Here is an 11,482-nt window from a genome sequence, read left to right as displayed (position 1 = left end):
GGGTGTCAGAGGGTAGAAGTCCTCTCAGTCCAAGGCACAGTTACGTAAGACCTCTGTCAAGTACCTGGGCTTGATCTTTTCTGAAGGAACGAGGAAACTAGGAGAGTACAGAATCCAGCCTATTGCTTCCTACCCTCTCCCTGAGACTCTAAGACAATTGAGAGGTTTCCTGGGCATAAAAGGGTATTGCAGCTTCTGGATAGCGGGACACGGGGAGATAGCACACCCCCTATATCGGTTGATCAGAGACACTTAAGCAGCCAATACTCACCTATTAATATGGGACTCAGACTCAGAAAAAGCCTTTAAGGATCTCAAGAAGGCATTACTCAATGCACCTGATTTAAGACTCCCTACTGGGAAGGATTACAGCTTGTATGTGACAGAAAGAAAAGGAATGGCCTTGGGTGTCCTGACCCAAGTCAGAGGGCCCACTCAATAGCCAGTGGGACATCTGAGCAAAAAACTTAACTTGGTGCCCTATGGCTGGCCTGCCTGTCTTGGAGCGGTGGCATTCACGGCTCTCTCGATCCCCGAGGCTACGAAACGAACTCTGGGACAAGATTTTACTGTATACACCCCCTGTAATATCCAAAGCCTCCCGTCAACTAATGACAGTCACTGGCTCATGGATAGCCACTTCTGCCGTACCAGGCACTATCGCTGCAGGGTGCAGTCATGCAAAAAAAAACTTGCTCCGCTTTAACTCCTGCACCTTCCACCCGGGAAGGATGCTGCTTCTGTATCAACAACACAGGTCAGACGGTCTCTCATTTGGATTCCTCAGATAACCTGCTGGCCTGAATAGAGGACCTCTCCCCTTCATGGACGTCCCTCAGGACACAGCTGTTACACTGGCGATGGCCATTAATGGCCCTGCTATTAGTCATCTTCCTCCTGCTTCTTTTTGGTTCTTGTATTCTAAATGCCTTTCTCCGATTTGTCTGGTCTCGTTTAGAGTCCATCAGGCTACAGATGGGCCTGCCTACGCAGCCACAGATGGAGAGAGCCGCTGCCGACTTCTACCAGGGACCTTTGGACAGACCTCTGGGGATGAAACCCTGACTGCGTTCACCAGCGCCCCGACTGGCAGGAAACAGCTAGATGGCTCGTCGCCTCCTTTCCCTAATGGCAGTTAGAGTCACTTTTTTGGAAGGGGGGGGTAATGTTAGGAGTGAGTTGGACAGGTAGGGAGTCAGGGCCAGGGTCCCCAGCAAGAATATACAGAGGCAGGACAGCTAAGATAAAACAGCACTGACATCCTGTTTTGCAGCTTAGACAGGGCCACACTGACATTCTGCTTTGCAGCCTTTGCAGAAACGACTTCTGCAAAACGTCCTAAAATAAGACAGTTAACCACGAAAGCATTTTCAATATCACGGGCAAGGGGCAATTAAGACCTAAGCCCCCAGATGTCAGCAAAAAAAGACCATCAGCACATGGACATTAATGTAATAGGTAGATAGATACGTGACCAAAGCCCTGATTGACACGACTCAGCACACCCTGATTGTTTAAGAAAGTTCCACAAAAGAGCTCATAAAAACCCCTAAACTTAGAAACTCTGGGGGCAACCCACTGGGACCTCCTTCCCTCTCTGGGAGCTTTATACTCTTGCTCAGTAAACTTTGCTTTGCTGCCCACCACTCTTCATCTGGTCTACCTCTTCATTCTTCGAAGCAGTGAGACCAAGAACCTTAGTCACTAAAATGACAAAAATCCTGTAACAGTACTAGTTGTGATATTAGAAATAATATGTCTAACATGTTGGGGCGCCTGGGTGGCTCAGTCGTTAAGCATCTGCCTTCGGCTCAGGTCATAATCCCAGGGTCCTGGGATCGGGCCCGCACCAGGCTCCCTGCTCCGCAGAGAGCCTGCTTCTCCCTCTCCCACTCCCCCTGCTTTTGTTCCCTCTCTGGCTGTCTCTCTCTCTGTCAAATAAATAAAAATAAAATCTTAAAAAAAAAAAAATGTCTAACATGTCTAGCATAATCTCTGGCATATACATGACAATGTTTAAAGATGGTCGCTGTTTCTATGCTGCTTCATTCCTCCCAAATATATTTATATTTAAATGAAAACTAAAGTGAGTATATATGTCTTCATCTCTATAGCTGAAGAGTGCTGGTCTGACAGAGAGCCTTCATTTATATGTAATTTGTAGTAGCCACTCCAAATAGAGACGCTCCATATAAAAGGATTAATTAGGCTTCTGGTATCTTCATTTTTCAAAATTTGCAAGTTGAAGGTAAAAAGTAAAGCAGTTAAAAAAAAGTTATCCTATAGAATTTCCAGAAAGGATAATATCCAAAGCTGATTGCGCTCTCACACTTTTTACTGCCAACCATGTTGTTAAACCACATTTGAGAAGCACTTCTGTAATCTAGTAAAATTAAAATATAGATCAAGCATTTACGTACTCCAGGTAGTGTGTAAATTGCCATATACAGAGATTACTTTACTTATTTATTACAACCAAATCTGTGTGTTAAGTAATATTGTCACAACAGTTCAGAAGAAAATGTCAAGAACAACAACAGAACAAATTGTGTCATGGTAAACGTCGAAGCCGAGACTTTGTATCTGGTCTATTTGGCTCTGAGACCTGTGCTCCTAACCACTACATACTTAGGTTCATTATTCATTTCCTTGGACTCAAAGCTCAGAAAATAAACTATAGAAAAAGCTACTTGCTTACAGAGGTTAATTTATAATAGTGAAAAACTGGAAGCCAAATAAAGATCATATAGTGGAGAACAATAAATAAATTATAAAACAGTATATAGCCATCTGAAAGTGTATATATATGTGTGTGTGTGTATATATATATATATAAAATGTGTATGTATATATATATAAAATAAGCAAAAACACGAAAAAGACTTAAGGTATAATAACTTTCTAAAAATATGATATAAATCTATATTAATTATTTTTGAAAGTGTTTTATATATGCATAAAAACTTCCCTTGGGAAAAAAAGAGAACAAATGTCATTTTTCATGCACGGTATATACTAGAATAAGAAAGCAAACCTAATAAGCTCACTGTGCTCAGCAAGTTCTAAATAAGAGAATGTTTTAGTTCCTAGTGTTATTAAGCTTTGTCTCACCAAACAAGACAAACTTTTGAGACAATAATCACTATGTCCTGGTTTTGATAAGCAGATTTTAGAAGTAATGAAGCCAGTCTCACTTTCTGATGTCCTTACCTGGGGACCTAGGTGGGAGAAGAGCCCCTCCCCTTCCTGTGATGCCACGTGGGAAGTGAGCCCATGAAAAGCAGCATTGCTGCCCGCCATGCACAGCCTGCTGATCACAAGCATGCATTGCAATCCAACCTTTTAGCTTCTTCAAGAACACCAAGGAAAGAGGGGAGTTTCTTACAGCAAAACTACTGACTACATCTTAACTAGCACCCCTCACAAGTCATATCCATCCCCCTGGTTAATCCTGTGAGAAGACCCGCACTGAGCTGGAGAACAAATACAGGGATGAACAGGTGACGCCACTGATTCTTTTTAGGTCCTCTGGACCCTGCCTCTTTCTTTTTTATTTCTTTTAAGAAATAAGTGATAAATTGCTGTCATAATAAATTATGGGGGACTCTTTTCTCTCTCCTTTAATTTTCTATCAATGGATATAAAAACAAGATAGGAAAAAAAATACACAAACTTGTTACCGGAACAGTGAACAAGATTGTAGGTGATATATATGTGGACTTATATCTCTTTCCCTTGTTTTGTTTTCCACATATACTTACATTACTTTAAAACTTTCTTTAAGGGGCGCCTGGGTGGCTCTGTTGGTGAAGCATCTGCCTTCGGCTCGGGTCATGATCCCAGGGTCCTGGGATTGAGCCCTGTGTCGGGCTCCCTGCTCGGCGGGGAGCCTGCTTCTCCCTCTGCTTTTCCCCCTGCTTGTACTCTCTCTCTTTCTCTGTCCAATAAATAAGTAAAATCTTTAAAAAAAATAAAAAAAACCTTTCTTTAAAAGAAAAAAAAAAATGAAAGAAAATCATTAAAGACACTGAAGAGCAAACAATGTAAAAGGAGCTAAGAATCTTGAAAGAGCCAGCAACTTGTCTTTCAATTTCCTAATAGGTCTGAGACCCTCTTTTCCCCTCTATATTCATTCTCAGTATCTCAAGCCCTGACACTACACACACACACCACATTCCCTACTTTCTATAAATGATGCACATTCAAACTCAACTTTGCACATCTAGAATCAGCTGTCCTCCTGGCTTCCTTCTGGCTGGGACATCGTTCTGGGCCTATGCTGTTTCTGTCTCCTAACTTCCACACTTCTTTCCTCATATTTTACAATCCAGTAATTTAGAAGCATGTGCATTTGTCCAAACATATCAGCATGTTCAGTAACTCTGTGCCTCAGTACAAACCTCATTCCCTGTGCAAAGCCCCTTCTCTTTCCTCACCCAAAACTACTCATTCTTCAGGTAACTCTTCCTTCATGGAGCTTTCTTTCCCTACATCACACACTCCCTCCCCATTAGTTGCTTGTTCCATCCTGAAGGCTCAGCCATCTTTCTGCCACTGTTTTAGATTGTCCATTTTATAGTACAATTATTTTTATACATCTATCTCTTCCTTTGTACCACAAGATCCTTAAAAGCAGAGAACCAGTCTTATTTGACTTTATAACTTCCTATCTTACCACAGTATCGCCACAAAGCAACTTCCAATATTGGTAGTGATGATGATGGTGATGATGATAGATGGATGGATGGATGAAGAATGTAAGGCTCTACGCCAACAAGAGTCAAGATATTTGATGCGACCAACCAAAAACCACGTGTGGGGCCCAGTGTGGCTCCTGTGCCAGCCGTCTGTCCTGTTCTCCTTGGTGGGGGGAATCCGTCTGGGGCAGTTGCTCCCACCAGGCCTGCAGTGGGCCTTCTGCAGAACTACAAGCCAGCTGCATGTTGCCTAGAGCGCAGGAACACCACACAGTGTCACAGACTGGGAATAGCGGATTGTGTTTCTCAGAAGGATCCTGCCTTATATACTAAACAGAAATCTGCCTTAAATTAGCCTGTAACGTTGAGCAAGCCTCTGTAATTTCCCTGAGAAAATTTTGCTTCTTCGTCTACACTGAGAATACTAAGCCTGGTCTGTGTTTCTTCCATGGCATGTGGTTGTATTCAGAAGGCACTCTATTTGACAGTGCTTGTAACCAGTGAGGTATGATGCAGATTTCAAAGACTGTTATTAAATGTTGCTTCTCTTCTTATGGATCCAGTCCTGGGTTTTTTCCCTCGGGTAAATTGTGTTCTATGGTTTCCACTTCAGCTATAGCATGTCTATCTCCAAATCCTGAGCATTCCACAGGATGGGTTGGTGAGGAGGCAGGGTGTGTTGTGGAAAGAACACAGACATTTGATTTAGAAGATTTTGTAGAACTCTTAGCTTCATTATTTACTAGCTATATGATCTTGGGAGGTTTGCCCAACATTTTTGCCCCTCAGTTTCCTCATCTCCAAAATGGTAATACCAATGCCTTTCTTGCACGTTCATTGTGAACATGAAAGACAATAAACCAATGATACAGCATATAAACGCCTTTTACAGATGTGGTAGATACTCAGTAGAGTGAAGCATGGACGAGGGAGGAGATACACACCCAAATCTAATGGGTAAAAACTTCCTAGTTGCCTAAGGTAGATGATAATAATAATAATAATAATAATAATAATAATAATAATAAAACAATTATTACTATAATATAAAACAAATTAACTTTGACTCTACAGAAAATTGACTGGAATTTACTAAGAAATATAGGAAGTATCAGTCCTACCGCTTGCATTTGAGAACTGCTTATTTCCTGTCATTCATTCAGCACATCCATAATCTTTATATGTATCTGAGTAGTATCTGCATTATTATTTTCTTAGTTGACTAAGTTAGTTTTTACTTAGCCATATCATCCATGCAATCACAAGTTTGATATGCTGGTTAAATTTATTCTAATACACATGAATATATATATTTCATCTAAAACACGTAATAATAAAGAATCATCGGGGTGCCTGGGCTCAGTCGGTTAAGCATCTGCCTTTGGCTCAGGTCATGATCCCAGGTTCCTGGGATCAAGCCCCACGTTGGGCTCCCTGCTCAGTGGGGAGTCTGCTTCTCCCGCTCTCTCTGCCATTCCCCCAACTTGTGCTCTCTGGCTCTCTCTGTCAAATAAATAAATAAAATCTTAAAAAAAAAAAAATAATAATAAAGAACAACCAAAAAACAAGAGTGTGCACCACCTAAAAGGTTTAGAGAATTCTGCATTACAAGCTTCTTCCAGCAAATGTCTGTGCCTTGAGGCCCTGCTCACAGTTCCCTCATTAAGTGGATTTAAAATAACCACAGGGAGTGACAAAACCTTATGGCTTGAAATGTATAAAATCAGTTTTAAAAATCTGTATTACACCAAGAGTTAAGCTTTTGCTTACTTTAGAATGTCCAAATTTTACTATATAGTTATAGGTTGTTTCTAGTTCAGGCAAGGACCTGGCAGATAACACAGATCTATAGTAATTTAATAGAGTAGATGCCTGGAGGACAGAAATTTATCATACATAGTTGTGCATTTAAAGCCACCAACACTCTTTGCATGTTAATTTAATCACCTAAGAGTCAACTGAACTAAAACTTTCTATTCAATCTCAGAAGCCAGGTAACAGAGGTTTATGCAGAGGAACATGGGGTACCACGCGAGGGGATCCTACCCATCTAGAAAGGGCAGAACATTGGGAGGGAGAGAGAGGAACTTTATCTCACCTCCCTAAAATCTATTCTGTCTTTGTTACCATGATTTCCAGAACCTTAGTTCAGACCTTGAGTCATTTAGGAAGGCAGAGTTTCCCAACGGGCTTCCTTGCCTCTCCCTCACTTTAGTGCCTCCCAACTTCAACATAGCTGCCACTGAGTCTTCCATTTCTTCACTCAGTAAATAGATCCTGAGCTCCTGCTAGGAGCCAGGAACTGTTCTAGAGCTCTGGTCATGTTACTAGCCCCAATTTGAACTCCTCCCCGTGATCTTCTTGTTACAGTCCATATCCCTTAGTGTGGCATGCAGGGCTTATCTCCTGACCAGTCTTTTTTCAGCATCTCAAACTCCAGCCCTGCTGCACTGTTTGACTTTTCCCTGCTACTCTGTGTTCCCACTCCTCACAGCCTTTGCTTGCATACTTGTCTTCCTTCCACTGGCTGTCTCCTCTTGGCCTGTCTAAACTCACCCCTTCTGGGAAGGAGAGATATCGAAATAGATGGAATCTCCAAAGGGCATCTACACTGATATTTTTTAAAACAAACAAACAAAAAATAGTTTCTGTTACATACACACATACACACACACACCAAAAAAAAAAGACGCATTTACAATATTAACGGTGGTCATTTCTAAAGAGTAAAACAATGGATTATTATTTTTTTTATCTTTCCATTTGCCTGTATTTTTGCAAACTTTCTTTGATGATCATCTATTTAATTTTGTAACTGACAAACATTTTTAAATTAGGACAGGTGGAGGAGCAAAAGGGCAGAAGCAAGGAAGAAAGATAAAATGCAAGATAGAGAAGCATGCAACAAATTTCAGAATGTTATATAAGTTACCATCAGTTTACTGAGCTTGTCTTTCTTCTTGGCTAATAAAAATCACCCACACGTTTCCCATTGATAGCCAGACTTAGTTAATTACAGCATTGTTTGTGGCTGCTTCTGGGCAGGGTCAATACAGGTAATTAGATCTTTTACAATCTTTAGAAAGTTACTCTCATTCCCCGTGAAACGTCAATTATCAGACGCAAGGAGACATGGTGAGCAGCGTGAATGAGTAACATGATCCTAAGGTCGATGAACTGAAAAACTGAGGCAATTAGAACGATAACTCAGACATGGTTTTTTGTCCCTGAACAACCAAACACAATTAAGTTTTGTCAGAAATATTTAGAAAAAGGTCTCAATTCTGAATTTCAGGAAAATCAGGAGCATTCCAGCATCATACATTGTTAGAGCTAGACGGACCCTTAGGAGTTGTCAAACTTTGTTCTAGAAGTGAAAGCTTTTCTTCAACCCACCTCTTAAATAGGAGCTTCTCCATCATAACCTGTGGGGAGCATGACAAAGCAGAAAGGGCAGGAGTTACAACCTTAGAAGAGCGGGCTTGATCCAGCTCCATCCCTAGATAAGTCAATTGGCCAGCCTGAACTTCTGCTTGTGAGTAAAGACAGTAATATCAACCTCAAAGATGGGTTGTGGAGGCCAAAGGAAATGCAGCCTGGAGGTGGCAGGCAGTATTAGTAAGTGGGCCCTGAAGTTTTATCAGCCCTCCTCAAACTAAATACTAGGGAAATGAGTTTGCCCCTTGGAAATTAAAATTAAGGCTGACATATGCAAAATCACTGAACAAGTCTGAATAATTTACAGCCCACCAGAACTGGTTTGTATCTGATTGAATTTATTAACATTTAAAGAAAGAATGTGAAGATCAGAAGGAGAGGTTGAGAACCTCAGAGGCATTCCACATGTAAGCATTTTCTGGAGGATTTTTCACATTTGGCCAATAGTCTGCTAAGTCCTATTCATGAGGGGATGGCCAGTGTGGAATGGTTGGAAGGATTTTCTGCCAAGGAGGTTTAGATTCCTATTTTCATAGGCACTATTGCCCTTACTCACCAGTGTGGATGTTGGGGTGTCTGAGTCTAACGCCTTTAGACCTTGGGTGACTCTGGTTTCCTCTGTCCTGATTCCATGCTTTTCTTTTTTCTTTTCTTTTTTAAGATTTTATTTATTTATCCATGAGAGAGAGAGAGAGAGGCAGAGGGAGAGGGAGAAGCAGGCTCCCTCTGAGCAGGGAGCCCGATACAGGACTCGATCCCAGGACCCTGAGATCATGACCTGAGCCGACGGCAGATGCTTAACCATCTGAGCCACCCAGGCGCCCAATTCCATGCTTTTCATACAACCTCTGCTGCTTCTTTGGAATCCCATGTAGGTCAACCTCTAGCCACAGAACATAGTGGGCCCTTGGAGGTTGAGTATTCCACTTCCTATGGCCATTATTTCTTATGGTAAATTCATAAATCGGCATTTGAGTTTTGTATCTCAGCTCTGTAAGCTTGCTTGATATGATCTTGCCAACAGATGAATCTACTCTCTGTGCTGGCAACATCAGCAAGGCCTCTGATCGGGGAAAATTCTGCAAGGCAATAAATGTCCCCTGTGAGAGAGGATGGCTGGCAGACTCCTTTCATGGGACAGCCCCATGGAACTTCATGGCTAGGTTCAATTTTTTTTAGTTTCCATCCTAGTCACCTGTGAAGTATTCATTACATCTCTTTTCTATACCAAGGAGGAGTCTCTGGTTAAATGATACCTGAAGCACTGTCCAAGACAAATATTTGTGTGCAAATAGTATACTGGGAAGCACCAACAGCAAAGTGGGAGTAGGAGGTAGGAAATGGAAGAAAGCCAGTAAAGTTTACAATATCAAGCAAGTTAATGTTGGGGGCAACTAGGGCTCAATCTCAATAGGAACTTAGGGAGACAATATTGATTTGAACATGGCACAGAGTTACTACCTCCTAGCCACTACAGGCAAGGAAGATGTACATTTGTCTGCTAGTTTCTATCTCTTTTTGGCTGAGGGCTATTTCCTGGTGCATTAACTCCTGGCACTTCTGGCCTGCTGGTATCTGGGGCCTAGGGGAGGCCCTCCCAGGTGTGATTCTCAATCACAGGGGTTTTCAGAAGAACTGTGTAGGCCTGTACTAGAAAGGGAGTGAGCACCAGGGAGGGGTGGGGGCAATGAATGGGGTACCCAACAGGACCTGCCATAGGAGGTAGCTCATGAAAGAATAAAGCGCAACTGATACTCTCGAGTGCTTATGATGACTTGACATAGTTCTACATGAAAATCCAGTTCACTGACAGTGGAAAAAACAGTGGAAAATTCTTCTCTGTGTTTTTGGATTTGGCTCCATAAAGGGCACAGAAGGAGGGAAGGCAAATCTGAGAGTGAGTCCCACTTCATATTCTAAGTGATGACTATAGGAACTTATTCCCCCAAGTCAATGCTGAAGCAGAATGTGACAGCTTTGCCTCATATTTACATTCTGTTTCAATGTCTGGCAGACATCAAAGCATGGGGGTGGGCCAGGTGACCCCAGTTTAACTCAGGCAAGTGTGATGAGATCAGAACCTAAGTTCAAATGTCTCCATGCTCAACACTCAAAGCGCAAGTAATGTCCCATTTGTAAAGATTCCTCAGTTTTATTTAGGATTCACTGAAGACTCTCCCATCCACCCAACTTTTGGGGAAATCCAATGTCAATTACCTGAAAGACTGTTGGTATGGGTTGCTTTCTCTCTTCCTTCCTATGAGACAAGAACAGTAGCAGGGCAGGAGGGAGGTGAGGCTTAGATGGACCTGAAATGGTGCCCAGCAGGCATCAAAAATCTGAGCAGGGGAGAAACAAGACCGGTGTATGGGGTGTCCCTACTGCCCTTGCTCCCTGTGGCTGTGTGGTGGCTTGAAGGAGCTGTGCTCCCCTTATTACTCCTGCTCTAAGCTGTAGTAAAGTCTCTTCATCCCCCTCTCTGCCTGGAAGGCAGCTCTTTGGGCAGACTGCAGACCCTCCTAGCTAAATTCAGCTCCCATTCTTCTTCACACCTTGGTCTTGGGCCACAACTGCCAGCCCTGGCCCGCATCCTTGCTGCCCTCTTCTGCAGAGTCCTATTGAGTATGGATCCCCCCACAAAACTAAAAGTCAAAAGTACTTTTTTATTGCCTGTTCTTTTTTTTTTTTTTTTTAAAGATTTTAATTATTTACTTGAGAAAGACAGAGAGAGTGACAGCATAGGTGGGGAGGAGAGAGAGAAGCAGACTCCCCACTGAGCAGAGAGCCCGATGTGGGACTCTATCCCAGGACCCTGAGATCTTGACCAGAGCTGAAGGCAGATGCTTAATGGACTGAGCCACCCAGGTGCCCCATTTATTGCCTGTTCTTGAACAAGAAAGCCTAATCACTTAACTGGAACTAGAGTCAGCCTTGATTATTTTCAACTTCTCTTTTTTGGTCTGTAAATTCTTAGGCATATGTAAACACAAACGCAGGAGGAGAGGAGAAGTAGAGAAGAGTGACATGGCGATAAGGGGGTTGGAGTGTGACACACAGCTCCAAAGTCACTCACCAGAACCAAGGAGAACCAGCAGGCATCAAAGGCATTTCTGTTGCTAAAAGCGACAAAAATACAATTTGGCCTAGAATTCCACCAGAAAATTTCAGGAGTTATAATTGTTTACTCACATGAGTTTCTGATGGAAGTGTCCCTGCCTTGATCTTCACTGGCTATTAATAGGCATCTGATTCCAGCCAGTCTTCAAGTCCCAGACTGCCCTGCACCATTCTCATCAGCAAAGATCTCTTTAGTCATGGGATATTTAGAGACACAAAGAATTGATAAA

Source organism: Mirounga leonina, unplaced genomic scaffold (assembly GCF_011800145.1).
Source record: "Mirounga leonina isolate KUSES-001 unplaced genomic scaffold, KU_Mleo_1.0 Mir_153, whole genome shotgun sequence".
Lineage (NCBI taxonomy): Eukaryota > Metazoa > Chordata > Mammalia > Carnivora > Phocidae > Mirounga > Mirounga leonina.
Note: the sequence above shows the minus strand (reverse complement) of the source record.